Source organism: Salvelinus fontinalis, unplaced genomic scaffold, assembly GCF_029448725.1.
Source record: "Salvelinus fontinalis isolate EN_2023a unplaced genomic scaffold, ASM2944872v1 scaffold_0298, whole genome shotgun sequence".
Lineage (NCBI taxonomy): Eukaryota > Metazoa > Chordata > Actinopteri > Salmoniformes > Salmonidae > Salvelinus > Salvelinus fontinalis.
In genome coordinates, this window is record NW_026600507.1 from 22,027 (window position 1) to 48,717 (window position 26,691).

Below are 26,691 nucleotides of genomic sequence, written 5' to 3' on the forward strand. Positions count from 1 at the left end.
GGGGGGGGGGGGGGGGGGGGCTCGAGTGGGGGAGCGAAGGGAAACAGCGCGGAGAGAAAGAGGCTGACATTGAACAGCTGAATGCGTTCACCATTTTGGGTGTAGGAGAGGAGGCGAGTTACCTAATCGCCACTCCTGCCTTGTTGGTGCGTGCTGTGCGAGCAGAACAGAACTCGAGCCACAAAATGGGAGCAGTACCCTTGCACCCGGAAATGTGTGTAGTATAAGCGTGTGTAGCAATGTTACAATGTTGGTACATTTCACGGCTGATCATTCGCTGCTGCAACAATTGTTACACTTGCTGCTGTTGCTGTGTACAATGTTGCATGACAGGCTATTGCGGCGTTATAGTATAGCGCCATCTTTCTCCCAAAACTGCAGGCACTCCGCAAGTTTAGCACAGGATCATTTAGCTACTTATTGACACGCCCCAGCTATTGCCTTTCCTATGCTATTAGCGATGAATAGTCTTTATATGACATCATAGATAGGCTGGACCTAGATTCATTGATAAAAAAATGAAAGCCTGCAGTCAGCTGGTTTAGCTTCTAGGCTAAAGGAGCTTACTGGGTGGTCAGGCTACATCCTGATATGGAAAAGGAAGACCTGGCGCATGTCCTGCAGCATGATGCACCATGCAACATACACAATATTGCAGATGACATTGACAATACACAACTATTTTCAGCTACTAAAGAGACTTCATCTATAGCACATTCCTATGTAACTTTAATACTGTGCCCATATGATCTGAATGGTCTGAATAACATACCTGTAATAAATGGAGGGCAGGAATGATTAGAGCATTTTGCATTATTTCAGAGAACATTGTTAGTGTCATAGCCTATACACATAATTATAAGCAAAGTAGCCTATTACATAACTAATATGGTTAACCATTAAGAGCCTAAACACATGACTCCAGTCTCGTTTCTGATTCTGCCCTTCACACCTGAATCTGAGCATTCCCAACAGTGTTTATTCACTAGTCTATCTAGTCATAAAGCAAATTAACAACTGGATACGGTTTACAGGAGCAAAAAACCCTCTGCAACAAATCTAACATACTGTACATCGGTAAAGGTGGTAGTTAATCTGTTATTACATATTTTTGCACCAGTCATCATAGCTCATAGGGCTACACTTCTCCTCCAGGACACTGGTAACACACACAGGCCCTGGAGGACAGCCAGGGACACTGGCATAATACCACAAAAGGACAAAGGCAACACAGTTGAACAGGAATATAGTGAATTAGTTAAGTGTCATGTTCATACCCTTCAGTCTAACATAAACATAATATGTGTGTGAACATGTTGCTTGGGGGCTATTGTTATATGTTATAATGTTATCTGTTACAAGTTATTTTGCATATATTTACTTTAAAGTTTCTAATATAACAGGTTCACGCAAGCTGATTTTTGCACATAGGCCTACACTTAAAGGCTATACAGTCAAGTAATGTTGTCGACCTGCCATTATGTTTAGAGTTATGTGATAACTGTCTGTCTGGTGGCTGTGGTGCTACACACGACTTACCGTTCACCTTAAATAACCTGTTTGCATGGCTGTTTTCATCAATAATAATTATTAACACATTAATATAGGCTATGTTTATTTGTGTACTTTAGTGTAGTTACCAGCCACTATAGGTCCAAAGAGTTCTGTACACAACGTAGGTGTTGCATAACTTCATTGTTACTTAACGTCTGCCCCAGACATATTTACCCATATTTTCCCCGAGACAGACGTATTCACCCAATATCATGCACAATTTACATGATCAAGGATGAAGTTATGTTGGACTTGATCATTAGTCCTAGTCTTGGGAGAGCTAGACATATGTGCAACCCAGCACTAAAACACCAGACACAACTGGGCGGCAGGTAGCCTAGCGGTTAGTGTTGGGTGAATAACCGAAAGGTCGCAGGTTTGAATACCCAAGCTGACAAGGTGAAAAATCGGAAATCTGTCAATGTGTTCTTGAGCAAGGCAGTTAAACCTAATTTGCTCCATGGGCGCTGTACCACTATGTCTGACCCTGTAAGACAACCAATTTCACTGCATGTGACATTTAAACATGTATTATTATTAACTACTCGTCAAGATAATATGGAGTATTAATGCTGAGCTGGAACAAAAGCCTGCTCACTTTGTAGGAACAGATTGGAGAGTCAAAATTCACAATTTACTGTTACTGACACGACCTCTGGTGGTTGGATGAGGTAAAACAATGTTACTGGTTCAGCACTTACCTGAAACACCATAATTGCTCTGGGGTTTTTGGTACTCCGAGGCAGTGTATCGGAGTTCTCCCTAAGCAACACAAGTGGGCTATACCTAATGGTGCACTGCAAGAATTATTAGGGCTATGGGCCTAGGTATGTGCCACCTATTGCATTAGGAATTCATTGACTTGGTAGGTAGCCTAAGTACATTGATTGGTCCCTGTAATTTCCTAAATTAATTTAGTAATTGAATAACAATAGACAAAAATATAGGCTTTATATAGGTATATTTATAATAGTACTATTTTCTCCCATCATCTCTAATAAACTGAACGCGAATGAATATAAAATAAGCAAATGTCACTTATAAGACACCAAAACAATTAAGAAACACGTTTGTTGAATATAAAGAAGTTAACGGGTTAAATGTGAGCACCAAATATGTGGCAAGGAGTTTTTTTTAAAGAAGCTCAGCAATTTCCTGTTTAAACTTGGGGAAACAGAGACGTGTCCAGTAACACAGATGCGTTAAAACATGCAAACCAATTGTCTCCTAACACATAAATATCAATTATTATTTTTCTGTATGGGTCATTGTAAGAGTTAAAGCGGGTTAAAGAAAAAGGTATGTTCAACGGGGAAGGAGAGAGACTTGTTTTGAGAGGAGCTGAGGACTGACTGCCCATGGTGGATGGGCGGAGCAGGAAGCATGCGCTGAGCTGGCAGAGTCGGGGCTAGTCTGCTGCGCGCGAGGAGAGGGAGATCACGGGCTGGCTCGGGTCCTCTCAGACGGACGCGGGGAGACCACCTTACCAATCACGTCTCCTTGAGGACTAAATAGGCGAGAACAGAAAAGAGCAAGAAAGAGAGTGAGAGACAGGGAGAAATAGAATAATATAAAGCTATAAGGACAACACCTCCGTTTGTAACCACAGGGAGTCGGCATCTGGAAACATAACGAGCGAAGAAGACCCCCCCCTCGCGACATCTCTCGGCTCTGTATCTCCCAGCGCACCCCTCCTATAGCCTACTCCCTGGAGAACGACCACCCATTGAACACCCTAATTGACCAGCGTTGCCATTAAGCGATGCACTTTGAATCCAAGACGAAACCGAACGCGTAATTTTGATGCACATTTAACAACCAGTGATCATCATTTTCCAAAACGGAACAGTTAAGACTATGGATACAGTTTTGGGTGTTTAGCCTAAATTTAACGGGTTTCTGGCGACGTGAAATTATCTCATCCCCGGTAACTGACATCAACACTATACTTTTATCTCCTATTGCTTGTGGAAGAGTCTTATCATCTTCGTTTTATTCCATTTTCCATTTTCTTTTTCAAACCAATGGTCTGGGAGCGGACCGCCTCACTCAACACATACTATTTCATTTAGACGTGTCAGCCTCGTTTAGCGCTTTGAACGCGGACAACATTACAGAATTGCAAGGGGAAATTGTCATCGAGAGTATTTTGCACAAACATACTGAGTGGAAAGTTTGTTGCCGGAGAGGGAAAAGATCGGAGACATCTCGGCCATATCCACGGGATTTTCCCCTAAGGTAAGCCCGTTGCCTTTAGCCTACAACTCCCCTATATCCTTCCCTCTATCTATCCTTCTCTGTGTGTCGGGTAATTGTTACACTGGATGTCATATAGGCGTTACATAATTTTCACGTGCAGTTCGTTCCCGTATGGTATATTTGATGTTTGTAAATGTGGTATTGTGTGTCCGAGATAGTCGCTGAAATGTGAAATGGGCAGAGTTCAAGGAGGACAGGGCGGACTGACCTAATTTCTGAGTCCACAGCGGTGCGCCAGCCCTGCTCCGTTGTCCAGAGCCGCCGCCGCTCCGCCTGGACTCCCTGTCATATCTTTATACACTGGCCATGGCGTAGGCCTACGTGCACCGCCAGCGTCTGTAATTCACAAAGACACCGTGTCGTTCCTCATATTCATAGGGACACGACATGTCTGCTTGACAGTCACACCCAACAAAAAGTAGAATTCCCCCAGAAACACATTTTCAGACCGCGCATGGCAAGCGAGGCCTACTCTCCTTGTGGGGTTGCGTCGCCTCAAATAGTGAAGCCATATGCGCGGGGCATGTCAAGGATTTCAGTTCTGCGAGATGATGGAATGGAATCAGACTCAGAACCAGAAGCAGAACACTATCGGTATTATTCCCACCATCACATCAGTTTACTGTGATACATTATCAATATTCAAAGCCTTAAACAAAAATATGCTATTGCAAACCCTAAAGACACAATGTTCTCTCATAACATCAGGTGAACAAACAACACTGGGATCCAATAACGGCACTGTCATGAAATATCACCATTGTTATGTTGCCAGTTCCCAATTTAACAAAACTTAATTCAGCGTTGCTCTCAAGGGCCAAGCACCCAAACCAATAGCAGACCAGGACAGCTACACTGTACTGGGCAATGGGGCAGCAGATGATCTGTGTGGGCAGAAGCCTGGATAAAGAGGCTATTTTCCTCCAATTAAGCAATTGCTCTGTCCCTGCGCCTAATGGTGTGCACATTTGGAGCTCAGGGAGCAGGTTTGGGACAGAGCCTCTCCCGATTGGCTGCATCCCATTGTCCCAGATGAGGCCAGGGAAAAGGGCTTAGGCCTGCCAAGGCAGAATACAGTTAACCAACCCATGAGGAGGCCTGATCATTCTAAAACATTACATTATGAACCCAGGCACACTCTTTCTGAGGGGGGGTGGATTGGAGGGGGTTGGTTGGGGGCCGGATGAATGTTAGAATGTTTTCAAGGGGTTGGTGTTTTTGAATATGTTTCTTAAGTGTGTGTGTGTCAAACATACAGATATATATATATATATATATATATATATATATATATATATATATATATGAGACTCACTGGAGGGAGGTCTGGCTGGGGGCCCACTGGAGGTTTTGGGGAAGAAGAACAGGAAGAGAAGGGGATATTGACTCTCCTAGAGAGTTGCCTCCCACCCTAGCCCCCTGGCCACCATTTCATCCATAATACTGCTGTGAACTATGAGACTATGTGTGAGGGCCGTATTCCAGGTGCTCTTCACATCTACATAGACACAGGCACGTGCATGTGTACACACACATGAAGACACAGAAAAAAACAGACATACGCATGAACGCACGCACACCCAAACAGGAACGCACGAACGCACACACACACACACACACACACACACACACACACACACACACACACACACACACACACACACACACACACACACACACACACACACACACACACACACACACACACACACACACACACACACACACACACACACACACACACACACACACACACACTACATGACTCTGTTTATCCAATCAGCTGATGAGCGACAGACTGAGAGATGACTGAGATCAGTTCTCCTGAGGGTTAGCTTTTTTCATCAGACAGCAGCATGGTTAGCCAGCATGGTAATGACTTTCCCACTCACTACAGTATTCACTGCTGCTCTCTGTGAGGCACTCAGTCAGTCGGTCAGTCTGGCCACAGGCCAGATGTCCACTGATGTCCAGCTGTGTATCTCTGTGGTGGTGATCCTATTCCAAGGTCTCACACCTCAATAGTGTGTGTGTGTGTGTGTGCAAGAGACATGTTGCTGGGTATAACCACATAGACAGCCAACCAAGAGACATGTTGCTAGGTATAACCACATAGACAGCCAACCAAGAGACATGTTGCTGGGTATAACCACATAGACAGCCAACCAAGAGACATGTTGCTGGGTATAACCACATAGACAGCCAACCAAGAGACATATTGATGAGTATAATCACATAGACAGCCAACCAAGAGACATGTTGCTGGGTATAACCACATAGACAGCCAACCAAGAGACATGTTGCTGGGTATAACCACATAGACAGCCAACCAAGAGACATGTTGCTGGGTATAACCACATAGACAGCCAACCAAGAGACATATTGATGAGTATAATCACATAGACAGCCAACCAAGAGACATGTTGCTGGGTATAACCACATAGACAGCCAACCAAGAGACATGTTGCTGGGTATAACCACATAGACAGCCAACCAAGAGACATATTGATGAGTATAATCACATAGACAGCCAACCAAGAGACATGTTGCTGGGTATAACCACATAGACAGCCAACCAAGAGACATATTGATGGGTATAACCACATAGACAGCCAACCAAGAGACATGTTGCTGGGTATAACCACATAGACAGCCAACCAAGAGACATGTTGCTGGGTATAACCACATAGACAGCCAACCAAGAGACATATTGATGGGTATAACCACATAGACAGCCAACCAAGAGACATGTTGCTGGGTATAACCACATAGACAGCCAACCAAGAGACATGTTGCTGGGTATAACCACATAGACAGCCAACCAAGAGACATATTGCTGGGTATAACCAGATAGACAGCCCACCAAGAGACATATTGATGGATATAACCACATAGACAGCCAACCAAGAGACATATTGATGGGTATAACCACATAGACAGGCAACCAAGAGACATATTGCTGGGTATAACCAGATAGACAGCCAACCAAGAGACATATTGATGAGTATAATCACATAGACAGCCAACCAAGAGACATGTTGCTGGGTATAACCACATAGACAGCCAACCAAGAGACATATTGATGGGTATAACCACATAGACAGCCAACCAAGAGACATATTGATGGGTATAACCACATAGACAGCCAACCAAGAGACATGTTGATGGGTATAACCACATAGACAGCCAACCAAGAGACATGTTGCTGGGTATAACCACATAGACAGCCAACCAAGAGACATGTTGATGGGTATAACCACATAGACAGCCAACCAAGAGACATGTTGCTGGGTATAACCACATAGACAGCCAACCAAGAGACATGTTGATGGGTATAACCACATAGACAGCCAACCAAGAGACATGTTGATGGGTATAACCACATAGACAGCCAACCAAGAGACACGTTGCTGAGTATAACCACATAGACAGCCAACCAAGAGACATGTTGCTGGGTATAACCACATAGACAGCCAACCAAGAGACATATTGCTGGGTATAACCAGATAGACAGCCAACCAAGAGACATATTGATGGATATAACCACATAGACAGCCAACCAAGAGACATGTTGCTGGGTATAACCACATAGACAGCCAACCAAGAGACATGTTGCTGGGTATAACCACATAGACAGCCAACCAAGAGACATATTGCTGGGTATAACCAGATAGACAGCCAACCAAGAGACATATTGCTGGGTATAACCAGATAGACAGCCAACCAAGAGACATATTGATGGGTATAACCACATAGACAGGCAACCAAGAGACATATTGCTGGGTATAACCAGATAGACAGCCAACCAAGAGACATATTGATGGGTATAATCACATAGACAGCCAACCAAGAGACATATTGATGGGTATAACCACATAGACAGCCAACCAAGAGACATATTGCTGGGTATAACCACATAGACAGCCAACCAAGAGACATATTGATGGGTATAACCACATAGACAGCCAACCAAGAGACATGTTGCTAGGTATAACCACATAGACAGCCAACCAAGAGACATATTGATGGGTATAACCACATAGACAGCCAACCAATAGACATATTGATGGGTATAACCACATAGACAGCCAACCAAGAGACATGTTGCTGGGTATAACCACATAGACAGCCAACCAAGAGACATGTTGATGGGTATAACCACATAGACAGCCAACCAAGAGACATGTTGATGGGTATAACCACATAGACAGCCAACCAAGAGACATGTTGCTGGGTATAACCACATAGAACTATAAGGCTTTCTTTCTTTGGGCTAAGCTAAGAAATGCACACTAAAAATGAATGTAAGAGATATATTTCCCCTAGATTATGTATGTTGGTAGGATGTAAAGCAAATAGCAGTCCTGACTTCTTTTGGCCAGAATTTAAATTCCTAATAAACTGAATGGAAGAGCCATGGTTCCCCAAGATGACAGGCAAGAGGTAAAGAATATCAGGCTCACCATTCAACAATACCCTACACACAGCAACATATCAAAATCAATAGAAACCACATTCCTGTTGCTGAAAGTACCAACAGATGCTAGAACCTTGAGAATGGTTTACCAAGAAAAAACGTCCAAACGGACAAATTCAAGTTAAAAAGGAGTAGAACGTCTAAACGGACTAATTCAAGTTAAAAAGGAGTAGAACGTCTAAACGGACTAATTCAAGTTAAAAAGGAGTAGAACGTCCAAACGGACTAATTCAAGTTAAAAAGTAGTAAAACGTCCAACAGACAAATTCAAGTTAAAAAGGAGTAGAACGTCCAAACGGACTAATTCAAGTTAAAAAGGAGTAGAACGTCCAAACGGACTAATTCAAGTTAAAAAAGAGTAGAACGTCCAAACGGACTAATTCAAGTTAAAAAGGAGTAGAACGTCCAAACGGACTAATTCAAGTTAAAAAGGAGTAGAACGTCCAAACGGACTAATTCAAGTTAAAAAGGAGTAGAACGTCCAACAGACAAATTCAAGTTAAAAAGGAGTAGAACGTCCAAACGGACAAATTCAAGTTAAAAAGGAGTAGAACGTCCAAACGGACAAATTCAAGTTAAAAAGGAGTAGAACGTCCAACAGACTAATTCAAGTTAAAAAGGAGTAGAACGTCCAAACGGACAAATTCAAGTTAAAAAGGAGTAGAACGTCCAAACGGACAAATTCAAGTTAAAAAGGAGTAGAACGTCCAAACGGACAAATTCAAGTTAAAAAAGAGTTGGAGCACTCATCAAAAAGGCAGAGATTGATTTCTTATTGCTCACTTTAATCCACTAGAACCTGCACCCCTGAAATATAACCAGGTAAGACAAGCAAAGAGAACTGTTAGCCGAGCGCTTTTAAGGTTCTCACACCTCGCACCCGAATGTGGATCTACCGTTTATCTTCAGATCATTCAGCCCGCTGTGTTTTAGGGACCACCCGCTGTAGATGTCGGACTGCCGTCATTTTTCACGCGATTCTACAAGTTAAATCGGTGCGCACTCGGTTCGCAAATGACATTCAGAGGTGCTAAGTACTCTGAGCCAGCAGATGCTATTGGTGTGACTGAGCCTTTACTCTGTGGCTTGTTTAAACTTTCAGTGTCACAGCCACTGCTTGGAGAATGGAGAGCCCAGTTAGACACTCTGTGACTGCGTGTGTCTGATTTAATATCTCAGTGGGATGCCAATAGCAGCCAGTGGATTACGGTCGGGCTGAAAGGCAACGCAGCAGCAGGGGGTCCTGGATTAGAGCGGCCAGTGAATGGCGAGGCACGCAGTGGAGACAAGTGGGGACAAGCCGAGACAACTCCCTCACACTCACACACTTATCAGCACCGCGAGGGACTCCAGGAGAAGCCTACCCCACCCACGCACCCACTTATCTGGAGCTATGGATCCTCGTGGTGGGAGTGTCACCCGCTCAATCACAGGGTTCAGTCAAGAGGCTGGGTTTCCAAAAGCCTTCCTAGCTAGATAGTAGTTTAGTTCTCTTGAAAGCTGAGGCCGGGATTTAAACAAGCCGCAATCCGTAGACAGCGTACTACACTTGACATTTAAAGACCATTTCCCTGTAGTTCTCCCATGTGTCTTCTCACTTACACAAGCGTTTAACACACCGTTTCTTGGTTTAAAGTAGTGGTATTCAAACTTTTTTGGCGGGAACCCCATTTTTTTAGCCAGAATTTCTGCCAACCCCGCCCCAGCCCAAATCTAATGATACAACCTTAAAATCTGCACATTTTAAGGTCAAAAATAACATTCAATTCTTTAAACCAATAAAAACATTTACTCCCCCAAAATATTTTTCAAATGATCTTTCTCAAACACTTTTGTATATTGTCCAATAAAATAATCTGTACTCTATTTTTTGTTGTTGACATTTGGCGACCCCACTGCAATAGGTGTCGTGACCCCGACTTTGAATAGCACTGTTTGAAAATAACTCTATGTGATAGAATGACTGACATTATCATGTGAGAGCTACTGTTCCTGAGCTTTTCTTCTGGGATATTAAGTATGTTGCTGTCTATGTCTATCTACACTGAGTGTAAACTATCAAAATAAAGAAAGTCGCACACTCCATGTATAAACTCCCAGAAATGTAATGGGTATTCACCAATGTTTCGGCATCACTGTGCCTTCCTCAGGGTCTGTGATGCCGAAACGCTGGTAAATACCCATTAAATTGCTGGGAGGTTATACATGGAGTGTGCGACTTTCTTTATTTTGATAGTTTATAGTTTATTGGCCGTTAGTCAGCACCTCCACACAAACTATTATTCTGGGTGTGCGCCAGCTCATGTTTTTGAATCTACTATTATCTACACTGAGTGTACACATCATTATGACACAACATTAAGACAGCTGAGACATGGATTGTGTATGTGTGCCCTTCAGAGGGTGAATGGGCAAGACAAAATATTTAAGTGCCTTTGAATGGGGTATGGTAGTAGGTGCCAGGCACACCGCTTTTTAAAAAATCTAGAACTGCAACGCTGCTGGGTTTTTTCAACAGTTTCCTGTGTGTGTCAAAAATGGTCCACCACCCAAAGGACATCCAGCCAACTTGACACAACCGTGGGAAGCATTGGAGTCAACATGGGCCTGCATTCCTGTGGAACGCTTTTGACACCTTGTAGAGTCCATGCCCGGATTAATTGAGGCTGTTCTGGGGGCAAACAGGGGGAGGGGTGTCCTTAATGTATTGTACACTCAGTGTGTATCTATACGTCTATCTATCTATACTTGTCAGAAAGGGAAAGTGACTGGTGCTGCTGTGACATCTGTGACGGTGAGCTGCAGGGATTGTCCCTCCATGGAGTTGGGAAATGGGATTGAGGGTATAAAATGATGTGTCCCTGATGGGATTTTCAGGCCTCAAGTAAATCCTGTTAAATTGCAGTTTATTTGTGTACGTGTCTGTTTGTTTGTGTGTCAGAGAGAGAGAGAGAGAGAGAGAGAACCTACTGAACTCTCAGTCAACTATGCTTGTTGGGACAACTCGGCTGCCACCTGTTTTGGAGGGAAACAGAATCAAAATATCAGAGATGAGCAGCTTAATAAAACACAGCCGTTTCTACCAACTGCTGTGAGGAGTTGGAATGGAATGTTACTGTGTCAAACTGATCACAGCGATGGCAGTAGAATTCTTACTAACTTTGGAATCATCTACAGGTGGAAATGATTATGTGTTGCTGTCACAGTCACAATGGTAACCATATGCACACAGGCAGACACACACACACACACACACACACACACACACACACACACACACACACACACACACACACACACACACACACACACACAATATGGTGGCTGGTCTCGCTGTCTCCAGCCCAGCCACAGACTCATGGTGCAGATTGAGACTCCCTATAGGGAGATGCCAATAGTTCACCAGCGTTCTGAAGGAAGGGGGAATCATACATGAAGAGAGAGAGCAACCCACATTACCACACCTCATAGACAGAAGTCAGGATACAGTAAAGATGATTAAGTAGGCTACATACAGATTCCTTAGTTGTATCACTAACAGTGATGACAATATGGGAGGGCCTAGAAGCCTAGCAGGTGACTAGCTGTATACTCATAGGGGTTGGTTTCCCAGACACAGATTAGGACTAGTCCTGGACTAAATGCATTCTCAATGGAGAATCTCTGTTAAATGTGCTTCTTTGTCCAGACAATAGGCTTAATCTATGTCTGGCCATACTATCTGCTGCTATGAGACTGGGAGTAGGTGACACACACATATTGTGGATAGTTTCGACATGAGGTGTCTGTGTGGTGATGGCCAGCCAGCCTCCTGGACCTACACAGAGAGTAGAGACAGAACTGCCATAAAGACTTTAGCGAAACCTGACTCACTCGAGCTGAGAGGCGTGGGCTCCTATTCACATATTGTCTCAGAGAATAGGGGCTCTATTTTGGGCTGGCGGTAAGGAGGCGCAAGTGTCAAACGCACGTTAGTTTGCAATTTCGTCTTGTAAAAACTGCTGCACGGGCATTTTCCAGCCCTTACGCCAGGTTCGGCAATTTAACTGTCTAACATCGATGGACTTGCGCTGAGGTGGGAGGGGTGGAAATGTTTGAGGTGTGTCCTTAAAAACACGTGCCAATACGGCAATTTCAGTGAGCCTAACTGGGGATATTTAAGAGCGACTTAAAGCGGATCATAGAGGTATTGTAATTAGTTGTGGTATTGATTTTGCCAGTGGAGGCGCACACAGTAGCATAATATACATCACCAATGTTCATAAAAAAATCACAAGCAGCAAACAGTCATTTCCCTTTTTATATTGGACATTATTTCTTTCCAGCTTCTGTGAAACGTTTGTACTCATTATGTGCGATTCCCATTGCATGAAAGGTGTCAGTGCCTGTAGGAAGCCTGTTTAGGAAAATCAAGGTATTTAAAAAATGCGTCTTCCACTTTTCTCTGTAACTGTCAAATCGTGGGAATTCCGATCGATGTCTGTGGTGCCGAATCTGCTTGTAGGCTATATTTACCTGTTTGTTTGTTTACTTGTCACATGGTAAAGTCTCTACTGGCCATAGATAGATATATTTGGGAGCAGTAACGGTGAGTGGACATTCCCCCTTTCTTTTCACTCAGTGAAAAGTTTGGATGTGCGTAAAACCCTCTGTAGTCTACGTTGTTTTAGGCCTAATATTATAAGCCCACGGGGAGCTTTAAAACAAGTTGTTTAGTTTCATTCCATTTTGATTGGAATTATTCACTGTGTTTTTAGATGTTACCAATAGTGAATGGAATCTGGCTTATTGACAACGTTAGACACGTCCATGGCTCAGACATAATGCATTTTACAGTAGGCTTAAATCACTGGGAATGCTATGTTAACAATATATTTACATATTCAAGCCATGCAATTACTGGTCAAAAACATATTCAACATATTTAGCAAATATGGGATAGGCCGCCTTTTTGTTATTTTGTTTGTGTAGACTATTTAACAAAATAGGCTACAACGGACTAGTTTTCGAATCGGCGTGGATGACAACACAATACATAAAAGACTGTAAAAACACAACTTCAAGAAGACACATATTTAGCCATTCTGATTGGCCATTGAGGGGTCAAGCCTAACACACATTCAACCTGTTTATTCATCAAAGCCCAGCTCTTTCACTTCTCCGCCCTGTACTGCGTCCTTAATTCTGGTTATGAAAATAGAAAAATATTTCTGACACCCCGAACCTATAGCTACTGCCAGTGCTTAGATTTTCCATTGCATTAGGTTTGCTAAAATAGAGCCGTAGGAGTGCTGATCTAGGACCAGTTTCATATTTTAGATCAAATTGAATAAGATTACATGGACGGGGGAACTGATCCTAGACCAACCCTCCTACGCTTTATAAATATGGCCCATTTACCCCTGGGCTCGTCTTTAGACTATAGAAGTGCTGATCTAGGACAAGTTTTGCCATTTAGATTATAATGAATATTATTACTTGGACAAGTGGGGGGGATCTGATCCTAGATCAACACTTCTACTCTGAGTTATGAATTTGGGTCCAGGCCAGTAAAACCACCCCTATCTGGCTGGGCCTCGGCCCCGACCCTCCCAGCCCACAGACCATACATACCTCTCCAGTTAAACTGTAACCACTAATCATAACAAGGCCTCACCGTTTCCTCCTTGGAACAGATCATTCATGTACTCGGGGGGTTGTTTCATTAAACTGTATTTAGTGTAGTCCCCCCAGTCCTGATCACCTGAATGGGATGGGACGTCCCAGAAGAGAACAGTTGAAGTCAGGAACTAAGGTAGGATATGCCATGGTGAACTTGAAGGCTCTCCTGCGCTATGGGTTCAGTGCTGTTTGTCTGCAGTGCTGCATTTCCAAAAGAAACACTGACAATTCTGTGCCTCACCCCCAGGCGCCACCTGGCCCTACAGTACCCCTCCCTCCCTCCTCTACCTCCAGCTGCCCTGTGTTTCTGGAGTGAGAGAACTGCAGCTCTGAGACATTTTAAAAACAATAGACAGACCAGACAACCTGATGGGGGAAAACAATAGACAGACCAGACAACCTGATGGGGGAAAACAATAGACAGACCAGACAACCTGATGGGGGAAAACAATAGACAGACCAGACAACCTGATGGGGGAAAACAATAGACAGACCAGACAACCTGATGGGGGAAAACAATAGACAGACCAGACAACCTGATGGGGGAAAACAATAGACAGACCAGACAACCTGATGGGGGAAAACAATAGACAGACCAGACAACCTGATGGGGGAAAACAATAGACAGACCAGACAACCTGATGGGGGAAAACAATAGACAGACCAGACAACCTGATGGGGGAAAACAATAGACAGACCAGACAACCTGATGGGGAAAGAGTATTAACACAGAAGGCAGGAGGAAAGACAAAGTTATAACAAAAACAGAAATTAACAAAACAATGGAGAGCAGTTCATTTGATGAAGTTCTTTCTAGGTTTTTTTCTATAGTTTGTTGGTTGACAATAACAGTAATAACAGACAATAACAGCAATGACTAGGTAATATAGGTCATACTGAACATTAAGCTCCCAAATGAGAGCTCTGCATCTAGAGCTTGCAAGAGCTCTAAAACGGTATGAGATCTCTACTATACGAGCTCTGAGCATTAGACAAAGTTAGTTGCATTCAATCTTTTCTAGGTTTTAATCCCTAGGTCATACTTAACATTTAGCTCCCAAATGAGAGCTCTGCATCTAGAGTTTGCAGGAGCTCTGATGAGTAACATCTCTTTTTTTACAAAACTATACTAAGCATTCCCTACTGTAGCGCTTGCAAACACTCTAAAGCTGTCTGAGAGCTCTAATATATGATCTCTAGCGGTAACATTAACATTTAGTTACCAAATGAGAGCTCTACATTTAGAGCATGCAGGAGCTTTAAAGGTGTCTGAGAGCTCTACTATATGAGCTCTGGTCAGTACCATTATTTACCAAATGAGAGCTCTACTATATGAGCTCTGGTCAGTACCATTAATTACCAAATGAGAGCTCTACTATATGAGCTCTGGTCAGTACCATTAATTACCAAAGGAGAGCTCTACTATTTGAGCTCTGGTCAGTAACATTAATTATCAAATGAGACTATGTAGAGCTTGCAGAAACTCTAACGCTGTCAGAAAGCTCTGCGGTAGGGTAGTCATATGCTAACCTGACAGCAGCAGTTTAACTGGGACCACAGCTGGTTTGTATTATTATTTACTTACGTGGCCAACACTCTCCCTGGATTCTCCGGTATACAGACCCACAATAATATAGATCTATCTATTATAACGCTGCAGCAATGCAATATGTAAATATAAGGAAGGCACGTGAATATGTACAGGTGTAGGATCTTAATTTAATCACCCTGTTGTTGCAGGAAATGCAAACTTGTAACGTATTCAAGGCTAAAAAGGCTTTTAAAGTTTGTAATTTCCACTCTAAAATGTCAGACTTGCCAGATTTGCTCTAACTAATAATGTATCAACCCCTACAAAAAGTCCATGAATTACAATCCACACAATAATTCACATTTCCTGTTGCTGCAGGATTATTTTTCTGCAGTGAGAATCTGGTCGAATTAAGATTCTACATATGTAAATGTGTGTTTGTTCTAGGGGAGAGAGAGAGTGGAGTGAGAGGAGAGAGAGTGTGGAAAGAGACAATGATATTCCATAAGTGGCTGAGGAGAAATAGAAAGACAGATTGAAAGAGGGAGGGATTCTGTAAGGGGGATGAGAAAGGACGGAGGGAGGAAGAAAGAGAAAAAAAGTGTATGAGGCATTTGTAAGAGAGAAACAAGGCCCTCAAGTCTGGGCCTGGTCTTGGCTCTGTGTCTGCCTGTGCCTGGGCAAATCCCATTCCTGTCAGCAGAGAGCTCCCTCTGAGGCTCTGCCCTTGCCCCGCCTCTTCACTCCTCCTCCACCCACCTCCCATGCCTGACTCCCTGTGACTCCTGTTTATTTTTTTAACTCCCTCCTCTTTCACTTTCTCCTTCCCTTCATTCTTTCTCTCCCCTCCCTCCCCTCCTCCCCTCATTCCTTTCCTCCCCTGCTCCCCTACACCCACCTTCTGACTTCAGCTCCCCCCTCTCTCCCTCCTTCTCTTTCATTCCCTCCGTTTCTACCTCCTTTTCTTTCTGTCTCCCCCACTTTCAATGAGTTCCCAGCTCTATAACTATATAACTCCTGCAATACACAAGACATTATTAATCGTATAGACATACTGTATGCAGAGAGGAAAACACAGTTTGGTCTGTAACTATTTACCCTCAGTACGGGGATGTTGCCAGCACAAATTTAATTCATATGTGCCCCATATCTGTTTTCTGCCAATGTAGGAACTTATATAAGTTTGTAAAGTCTATGCAGATGTCATGTAAAAAAACAGCCATTCAGCCTCTCTTGGACGACAGTAGAAGTTGAATAAACAAATAAACAAAATCGACATAAGTTTATTTCTGAAAAATAGCATTCATCAGAATATGCGGTGCAGATGTTGCCATGGAAATAGAATGACTAGAAAGGACAGTCCCAGTTCGGTGATGGGTGGACACCTACTCAGCCTACTAACCAGCTGATGCTGAGCTAGTGAGGACGCTAGATACCGGATCCTGGATGCTGGCTCTGTAAAGGAAGTGACAGTTCACTTCTGTCCTCCTCCCACTCTTTAACACTGTCAGCTGACTCACACTCTCATAACGTTGGAGATCCAAAGCTCTGTCCATCACCCGGCCGCCATCCAGTAGAAAACACTGCTCTTTTTTAAAACATATAAATATGTCAGAGCCGGCATCGTTCTCTCTAGGGCTCCTTACTGTTCCCTATGTCAGAGCCGGCATCGTTCTCTCTAGGGCTCCATACTGTTCCCTATGTCAGAGCCGGCATCGTTCTCTCTAGGGCTCCATGCTGTTCCCTATGTCAGAGCCGGCATCGTTCTCTCTAGGGCTCCGTACTGTTCCCTATGTCAGAGCCGGCATCGTTCTCTCTAGGGCTCCGTACTGTTCCCTATGTCAGAGCCGGCATCGTTCTCTCTAGGGCTCCTTACTGTTCCCTATGTCAGAGCCGGCATCGTTCTCTCTAGGGCTCCATGCTGTTCCCTATGTCAGAGCCGGCATCGTTCTCTCTAGGGCTCCGTACTGTTCCCTATGTCAGAGCCGGCATCGTTCTCTCTAGGGCTCCGTACTGTTCCCTATGTCAGAGCCGGCATCGTTCTCTCTAGGGCTCCTTACTGTTCCCTATGTCAGAGCCGGCATCGTTCTCTCTAGGGCTCCATACTGTTCCCTATGTCAGAGCCGGCATCGTTCTCTCTAGGGCTCCATACTGTTCCCTATGTCAGAGCCGGCATCGTTCTCTCTAGGGCTCCGTACTGTTCCCTATGTCAGAGCCGGCATCGTTCTTTCTAGGGCTCCGTACTGTTCCCTATGTCAGAGCCGGCATCGTTCTCTCTAGGGCTCCGTACTGTTCCCTATGTCAGAGCCGGCATCGTTCTCTCTAGGGCTCCGTACTGTTCCCTATGTCAGAGCCGGCATCGTTCTCTCTAGGGCTCCGTACTGTTCCCTATGTCAGAGCCGGCATCGTTCTCTCTAGGGCTCCGTACTGTTCCCTATGTCAGAGCCGGCATCGTTCTCTCTAGGGCTCCTTACTGTTCCCTATGTCAGAGCCGGCATCGTTCTCTCTAGGGCTCCATACTGTTCCCTATGTCAGAGCCGGCATCGTTCTCTCTAGGGCTCCATGCTGTTCCCTATGTCAGAGCCGGCATCGTTCTCTCTAGGGCTCCGTACTGTTCCCTATGTCAGAGCCGGCATCGTTCTCTCTAGGGCTCCGTACTGTTCCCTATGTCAGAGCCGGCATCGTTCTCTCTAGGGCTCCTTACTGTTCCCTATGTCAGAGCCGGCATCGTTCTCTCTAGGGCTCCATGCTGTTCCCTATGTCAGAGCCGGCATCGTTCTCTCTAGGGCTCCGTACTGTTCCCTATGTCAGAGCCGGCATCGTTCTCTCTAGGGCTCCGTACTGTTCCCTATGTCAGAGCCAGCATCGTTCTCTCTAGGGCTCCTTACTGTTCCCTATGTCAGAGCCGGCATCGTTCTCTCTAGGGCTCCATACTGTTCCCTATGTCAGAGCCGGCATCGTTCTCTCTAGGGCTCCGTACTGTTCCCTATGTCAGAGCCGGCATCGTTCTCTCTAGGGCTCCGTACTGTTCCCTATGTCAGAGCCGGCATCGTTCTTTCTAGGGCTCCGTACTGTTCCCTATGTCAGAGCTGGCATCGTTCTCTCTAGGGCTCCGTACTGTTCCCTATGTCAGAGCCGGCATCGTTCTCTCTAGGGCTCCATACTGTTCCATATGTCAGAGCTGGCATCGTTCTCTCTAGGGCTCCATACTGTTCCCTATGTCAGAGCTGGCATCGTTCTCTCTAGGGCTCCATGCTGTTCCCTATGTCAGAGCCGGCATCGTTCTCTCTAGGGCTCCATACTGTTCCCTATGTCAGAGCCGGCATCGTTCTCTCTAGGGCTCCATACTGTTCCCTATGTCAGAGCTGGCATCGTTCTCTCTAGGGCTCCATGCTGTTCCCTATGTCAGAGCCGGCATCGTTCTTTCTAGGGCTCCATACTGTTCCACATTCTTTCTTCCATGTTTCCTTCCCTAAGCAACACACGTGAAGTGTGTTAAGTATTGTGTGTAGTATTGTGCGTGTAGAGCAGAGTAGAGTATGGGAGTGTTAGCTTCTTCTTCTCTGGTACTGAATATATCCGGAGTATGTTTAATGGAACCCAGAGGAACAGAGCAGAGATAGAAAGACAGATTATAGCTTTTTTAATGCCCATGTTTAGAGATATCTTTCTAGATTATCGCACAAACACACATAAGGATGCACACACTCATACGCACTCACGCACACACACACACACCCCTCCACTGCAGGCTCTCCCCTGCCTGGTTGGCTTTGCAGAGGCAGACCTCCCCTGAAGGCTCTCCCCTGCCTGGTTGGCTTTGCAGAGGCAGACCTCCCCTGAAGGCTCTCCCCTTCCTGGTTGGCTTTGCAGAGGCAGACCTCCCCTGAAGGCTCTCACCTGCCTGGTTGGCTTTGCAGAGGCAGACCTCCCCTGAAGGCTCTCACCTGCCTGGTTGGCTTTGCAGAGGCAGACCTCCCCTGAAGGCTCTCACCTGCCTGGTTGGCTTTGCAGAGGCAGACCTCCCCTGAAGGATCTCACCTGCCTGGTTGGCTTTGCAGAGGCAGACCTCCCCTGAAGGCTCTCACCTGCCTGGTTGGCTTTGCAGAGGCAGACCTCCCCTGAAGGCTCTCCCCTGCCTGGTTGGCTTTGCAGAGGCAGACCTCCCCTGCAGGCTCTCCCCTGCCTGGTTGGCTTTGCAGAGGAAGACCTCCCCTGAAGGCAGTACAGCAGAAATGAGCACAAGGTCAGAGAAGGAATGTAGAGGAATGGCACCTGCCCAACCCATTTAAAACACCAGGACAAACACACAGGCACACACGCACGTACACACACACTCACACACACACAGGCATGAATGCACACACACAGGCATGAACACACACACACACACACACACACACACACACACACACACACACACACACACACACACACACACACACACACACACACACACACACACACACACACACACACACACACACACACACACACACACACACACACACACACACACACACACACACACACACACACACACACACACACACACACAGGCAGACAGACAGAGACAGGGTAGTTGCTCTGGATAGATTCAGGGTTCACAGGGGGTGTTTTAAGGCTTTAGTCACATTGTTGAAGTCAAACAGTCATCACACAGGTGACCCTGGCCGTGACCCCACTCGCCAAGGGTGTCTCAGGGGGAGTTGGGATATGTAAAAAAGTGAATCTAATTCACACATGCGTATTAATACATACTTGTATTCATGTGTGAAATTGGTACAAATATAAGCACCCACAAAATGACTATATTATGAGGTATGTTGTGGGATAGATAGTATTGTGTGGGGTTACCATTCAGGCTGCAGGATCTATGGCTGAAAGGTAGAGGATATGACCTTCTAGCTAGGCATCTGTAGGCTAAGCTTTGGGTGAATGCTGTTGGATCTATAAGAATCTATGTATTGGGGAGATATAGGCGATGGTTATGGCATGTGAAGGGTATAGGCTTCGGGTGTGCAAACAGCCAACCACTGTGGCTGAACTCTCCATGAGATCTGTTCGTAATGTTCCCTCCCTCTGTGGTAAAATCCAGAGAGCCAGCCAGCTGTAAGCCACTGGGTAATGTTCCAAAAGTCTGCTCTCTCTCCCACGCAGTTAACAGCCCACTGGCCTGGGGATTAATAGGGCTGACTAGCGTTTGGAAAGAGTGGAAATTGTGCATGATAAGGAAGGACACCCTCTGCCATATTTCAGCACCAGTTTGGAGGGGGACCAGGGGCGAGAAGGTTGGACCCTCGCAGTGACAGCATGAGGAATGGGGGGACTGGTGGGCCGAGACCAACTAGAGCAGCTTGAAGGCATCCGCATTCTGCCCAGACCAAACAGTTCAGAAGACGTTGTGTATATATTAGGACCACTTTTTTGTTTGTTTTTGTTCGTTTTTGGGCTGTTCGTGCACACAACACTTTTTCTCCAGGCAAGCTGAAGTCGACGCCCCTTCGTCTGCGATTGGTCAACTGTAGAGATTCTTTAATAAAGTCTGCTGCAACTTAATAACACAAGGTCCGTTCTGCTCTCCCCTTCCTGGGAAGCTGAGTTCTTCTTCAATAGCCAGGGTAACATGATAGGAGCTACAGCTTTATGAAGCAGCTCCTCGGGAGTGGCGCTGTGGTGTCCAGGGCTTTCACTGTGGTCGGACACGTAGAATGTAAAAAGAGGGTGTAAAGTTACCAGTTCAGAATTCCTGGGCCGGCGCGCCCTGTCCCTGGGGGGAACCGGGTGAGGGGAGACACCTGTGCACCAGCCACGCTACGTTAGTGCTTAGTGTCAGCATCGAGAGGAGAGGGGGGACGAAGCACCAGATGTGCAGCAGGAGGCAGAAGCTTTGGCCAGGATGTGTTTGTGTGTGTGTGGGTGTTTTCAGGCTCCCAAAAGCAAAGCATATTGAGATGGGAAGAAAACAGGAAGAAGGAGAAACACAAAAACAGCAGAGAGCAATTAGCAGACAAACTGACGTGTGTGTGTGTGTGTGTGTGTGTGTGTGTGTGTGTGTGTGTGTGTGTGTGTGTGTGTGTGTGTGTGTGTGTGAGAAAGAGAGAGAGAGAGAGAGGGCTGGGCGGTCGACGTGGATGGGATGGTTTAGCCTCCAACGAGAGAGGGAGAGAGCCAGACTGTACTGTGGGATCATTGGAGATAGCTAGCATCTTTAAAAATGGGGGTGTCCTCCTCAGTGTTGGTGTTCCATACCTCTATGTCTCTCCTTCTGCCTGCCTCTTGTAGCCTTTTTCTCACACACGCTCGTAGGCATATGTAGGAACATGCACGCACGTGGGCAGGCGAGCACACACACACACACACACACACACACACACACACACACACACACACACACACACACACACACACACACACACACACACACACACACACACACACACACACACACACACACACACTGTTCTCTTCCTTCTCTGTGGGTCTAACAACTTTACTGTAACCTGTTTTCTCCTCTCTTCTCCTCACACGGGGCGCCTGTTTTCTCCTCTCTTCTCCTCACACGGGGATCCTGTTTTCTCCTCTCTTCTCCTCACACGGGGATCCTGTTTTCTCCTCTCTTCTCCTCACACGGGGCGCCTGTTTTCTCCTCTCTTCTCCTCACACGGGGATCCTGTTTTCTCCTCTCTTCTCCTCACACGGGGATCCTGTTTTCTCCTCTCTTCTCCTCACACGGGGCGCCTGTTTTCTCCTCTCTTCTCCTCACACGGGGATCCTGTTTTCTCCTCTCTTCTCCTCACACGGGGATCCTGTTTTCTCCGCTCTTCTCCTCTCTTCTCCTCACACGGGGATCCTGTTTTCTCCTCTCTTCTCCTCACACGGGGCGCCTGTTTTCTCCTCTCTTCTCCTCACACGGGCGCCTGTTTTCTCCTCTCTTCTCCTTACACGGGGCGCCTGTTTTCTCCTCTCTTCTCCTTACACGGGGATCCTGTTTTCTCCTCTCTTCTCCTCACACGGGGCACCTGTTTTCTCCTCTCTTCTCCTCTCCTCTCCTCACACGGGGATCCTGTTTTCTCCTCTCTTCTCCTCACACGGGGCACCTGTTTTCTCCTCTCTTCTCCTCACACGGGGATCCTGTTTTCTCCGCTCTTCTCCTCTCTTCTCCTCACACGGGGCATCCTGTTTTCTCCTCTCTTCTCCTCTCTTCTCCTCACACGGGGCACCTGTTTTCTCCTCTCTTCTCCTTACACGGGGTCCTGTTTTCTCCTCTCTTCTCCTCACACGGGGCACCTGTTTTCTCCTCTCTTCTCCTCTCCTCTCCTCACACGGGGATCCTGTTTTCTCCTCTCTTCTCCTCACACGGGGCACCTGTTTTCTCCTCTCTTCTCCTCTCCTCTCCTCACACGGGGATCCTGTTTTCTCCTCTCTTCTCCTCACACGGGGATCCTGTTTCCTCCGCTCTTCTCCTCTCTTCTCCTCACACGGGGATCCTGTTTTCTCCTCTCTTCTCCTCACACGGGGCGCCTGTTTTCTCCTCTCTTCTCCTCACACGGGCGCCTGTTTTCTCCTCTCTTCTCCTTACACGGGGCGCCTGTTTTCTCCTCTCTTCTCCTCACACGGGGATCCTGTTTTCTCCTCTCTTCTCCTCACACGGGGATCCTGTTTTCTCTGCTCTTCTCCTCTCTTCTCCTCACACGGGGATCCTGTTTTCTCCTCTCTTCTCCTCACACGGGGCGCCTGTTTTCTCCTCTCTTCTCCTCACACGGGCGCCTGTTTTCTCCTCTCTTCTCCTCACACGGGGCGCCTGTTTTCTCCTCTCTTCTCCTCACACGGGGCATCCTGTTTTCTCCTCTCTTCTCCTCACACGGGGCGCCTGTTTTCTCCTCTCTTCTCCTCTCCTCTCCTCACACGGGGATCCTGTTTTCTCCTCTCTTCTCCTCACACGGGGCACCTGTTTTCTCCTCTCTTCTCCTCTCCTCTCCTCACACGGGGATCCTGTTTTCTCCTCTCTTCTCCTCACACGGGGCACCTGTTTTCTCCTCTCTTCTCCTCACACGGGGCGCCTGTTTTCTCCTCTCTTCTCCTCTCTTCTCCTCACACGGGGCACCTGTTTTCTCCTCTCTTCTTCTCTCCTCTCCTCACACGGGGCACCTGTTTTCTCCTCTCTTCTCCTCACACGGGCGCCTGTTTTCTCCTCTCTTCTCCTCACACGGGGCGCCTGTTTTCTCCTCTCTTCTCCTCACACGGGGCACCTGTTTTCTCCTCTCTTCTTCTCTCCTCTCCTCACACGGTGCACCTGTTTTCTCCTCTCTTCTCCTCTCTTCTCCTCACACGGGGATCCTGTTTTCTCCTCTCTTCTCCTCACACGGGGCACCTGTTTTCTCCTCTCTTCTCCTCTCTTCTCCTCACACGGGGCGCCTGTTTTCTCCCCTCTTCTCCTCACACGGGGCACCTGTTTTCTCCTCTCTTCTCCTCACACGGGGCGCCTGTTTTCTCCTCTCTTCTCCTCTCCTCTCCTCACACGGGGCGCCTGTTTTCTCCTCTCTTCTCCTCTCTTCTCCTCACACGGGGCACCTGTTTTCTCCTCTCTTCTCCTCTCTTCTCCTCACACGGGGATCCTGTTTTCTCCTCTCTTCTCCTCACACGGGGATCCTGTTTTCTCCTCTCTTCTCCTCACACGGGGCGCCTGTTTTCTCCTCTCTTCTCCTCACACGGGGCACCTGTTTTCTCCTCTCTTCTCCTCTCTTCTCCTCTCTTCTCCTCACACGGGGCGCCTGTTTTCTCCTCTCTTCTCCTCACACGGGGCGCCTGTTTTCTCCTCTCTTCTCCTCACACGGGGCGCCTGTTTTCTCCTCTCTTCTCCTCTCTTCTCCTTACACGGGGCGCCTGTTTTCTCCGCTCTTCTCCTCTCTTCTCCTCACACGGGGCACCTGTTTTCTCCTCTCTTCTCCTCACACGGGGCGCCTGTTTTCTCTTCTCTTCTCCTCACACGGGGCGCCTGTTTTCTCCTCTCTTCTCCTCACACGGGGCGCCTGTTTTCTCCTCTCTTCTCCTCTCTTCTCCTCACACGGGGATCCTGTTTTCTCCTCTCTTCTCCTCACACGGGGCGCCTGTTTTCTCCTCTCTTCTCCTCACACGGGGCGCCTGTTTTCTCCTCTCTTCTCCTCTCTTCTCCTCTCTTCTCCTCTCTTCTCCTCTCTTCTCCTCACACGGGGCGCCTGTTTTCTCCTCTCTTCTCCTCTCCTCTCCTCACACGGGGCGCCTGTTTTCTCCTCTCTTCTCCTCACACGGGGCACCTGTTTTCTCCTCTCTTCTCCTCACACGGGGCGCCTGTTTTCTCCTCTCTTCTCCTCTCCTCTCCTCACACGGGGCGCCTGTTTTCTCCTCTCTTCTCCTCACACGGGGCACCTGTTTTCTCCTCTCCTCACACGGGCGCCTGTTTTCTCCTCTCTTCTCCTCACACGGGGATCCTGTTTTCTCTGAGTGATACCTCCCTCTTTGCCCCCCCTCTCCCAAAAGCCTGGCAGCCAGACAAGGTCAACATGACAGCTTTTTTCTCTCCCTCTTTATCTGTCTCTCTGTTTTTGTGTCTTAGTTCAGCTGAGCGACAGGCTCCTCCATAACACTGAGAGCCTTTCATCTTCTGGAGAGGGAGGAGAGAACGAGAGCGAGAGAGAGAGTTAGCGGGAATGAAAGAGCGAGTGAGGGAAGTGAGAGAGAGGGGTAGCAAGAGAGAAACAGAGAGAGAGGGGAGGGAGTGAAAAAGAGAGCGATAAAAAGGGAGAGCGAGAGAATAGGAACAAGGCCAATAGACAGATGCAGAGGGACAGATGGAGGGAGAAAGAGATGGCAGGGGAGAGATAGAGGGGCATAATGGGAGCACTCAACTCTGATTTAACAAGTAGGCATGAAGCTTTTGTCAGAAAGATGCCAAAGTGGGACCTAACTAAAAATCTTCCAGAAATGGGAGTATACTTAAACCTCATATAACCACACCAGAGGGGTTGGGTCAACCTCTCTTTCGTATCGTCTGAGATCCCCAAAGATTGGAAAGCAGCCGCGGTCATCCCCCTCTTCAAAGGGGGAGACACTCTAGACCCAAACTGCTACAGACCTATATCTATCCTCCCCTGCCTTTCTAAGGTCTTCGAAAGCCAAGTTAACAAACAGATCACCGACCATTTTGAATCCCACCCTACCTTCTCCGCTATGCAATCTGGTTTCCGAGCTGGTCATGGGTGCACCTCAGCCACGGTCAAGGTCCTAAACGATATCATAACTGCCATCGATAAGAGACAATACTGTGCAGCCGTATTCATCGACCTGGCTAAGGCTTTCGACTGTCAATCACCACATTCTTATCGGCAGACTCAACAGCTATGGTTTCACAAATGACTGCCTCGCCTGGTTCACCAACTACTTCTCAGATAGAGTTCAGTGTGTCAAATTGGAGGGCCTGTTGTCTGGACCTCTGGCAGTCTCTATGGGGGTGCCACAGGGTTCAATTCTCGGGCCGACTTTTTTCTCTGTATACATCAATGATGTCGCTCTTGCTGCTGGTGATTCTCTGATCCACCTCTACGCAGACGACACCATTCTGTATACTTCTGGCCCTTCTTTGGACACTGTGTTAACTAACCTCCAGACGATCTTCAATGCCATACAACTCTTTTTCCGTGGCCTCCAACTGCTCTTAAATGCAAGTAAAACTAAATGCATGCTCTTCAACCGATTGCTGCCCGTCCGTCCAGCATCACCACTCTGGACGGTTCTGACTTAGAATACGTGGACAACTACAAATACCTAGGTGTCTGGTTAGACTGTAAACTCTCCTTCCAGACTCACATCAAACATCTCCAATCCAAAGTTAAATCTAGAATCGGCTTCCTATTTCGCAACAAAGCATCCTTCACTCATGCTGCAAAACATACCCTCGTAAAACTGACTATCCTGCCGATCCTTGACTTCGGCGATGTCATTTACAAAATTGCCTCCAACACTCTACTCAGACTACATCCAGTTTTCTCAGCAAACTGGACGCAGTCTATCACAGTACCATCTGTTTTGTCACCAAAGCCCCATATACCACCCACCACTGCAACCTGTATGCTCTCGTTGGCTGGCCCTCGCTTTATATTCGTCGCCAAACCCACTGGCTTCAGGTCATCTATAAGCCTTTGCTAGGTAAAGCCCCGCCTTATCTCAGCTC

At 46.7% G+C, this 26,691-nt stretch overlaps 1 protein-coding gene across 1 annotated transcript in view; it reads left to right on the forward strand.

The window, feature by feature from the left end:
- Positions 1-2,897: 2,897 nt before the first annotated feature.
- Positions 2,898-26,691, forward strand: part of LOC129845408 (zinc finger protein GLIS2-like) — a 57,396-nt gene continuing 33,602 nt past the window's right edge. The window contains exon 1 of the mRNA XM_055913326.1: positions 2,898-3,792. The gene's annotated coding sequence lies outside the window, so the exon portion shown is untranslated. The remainder of the gene's footprint in view (positions 3,793-26,691) is intronic.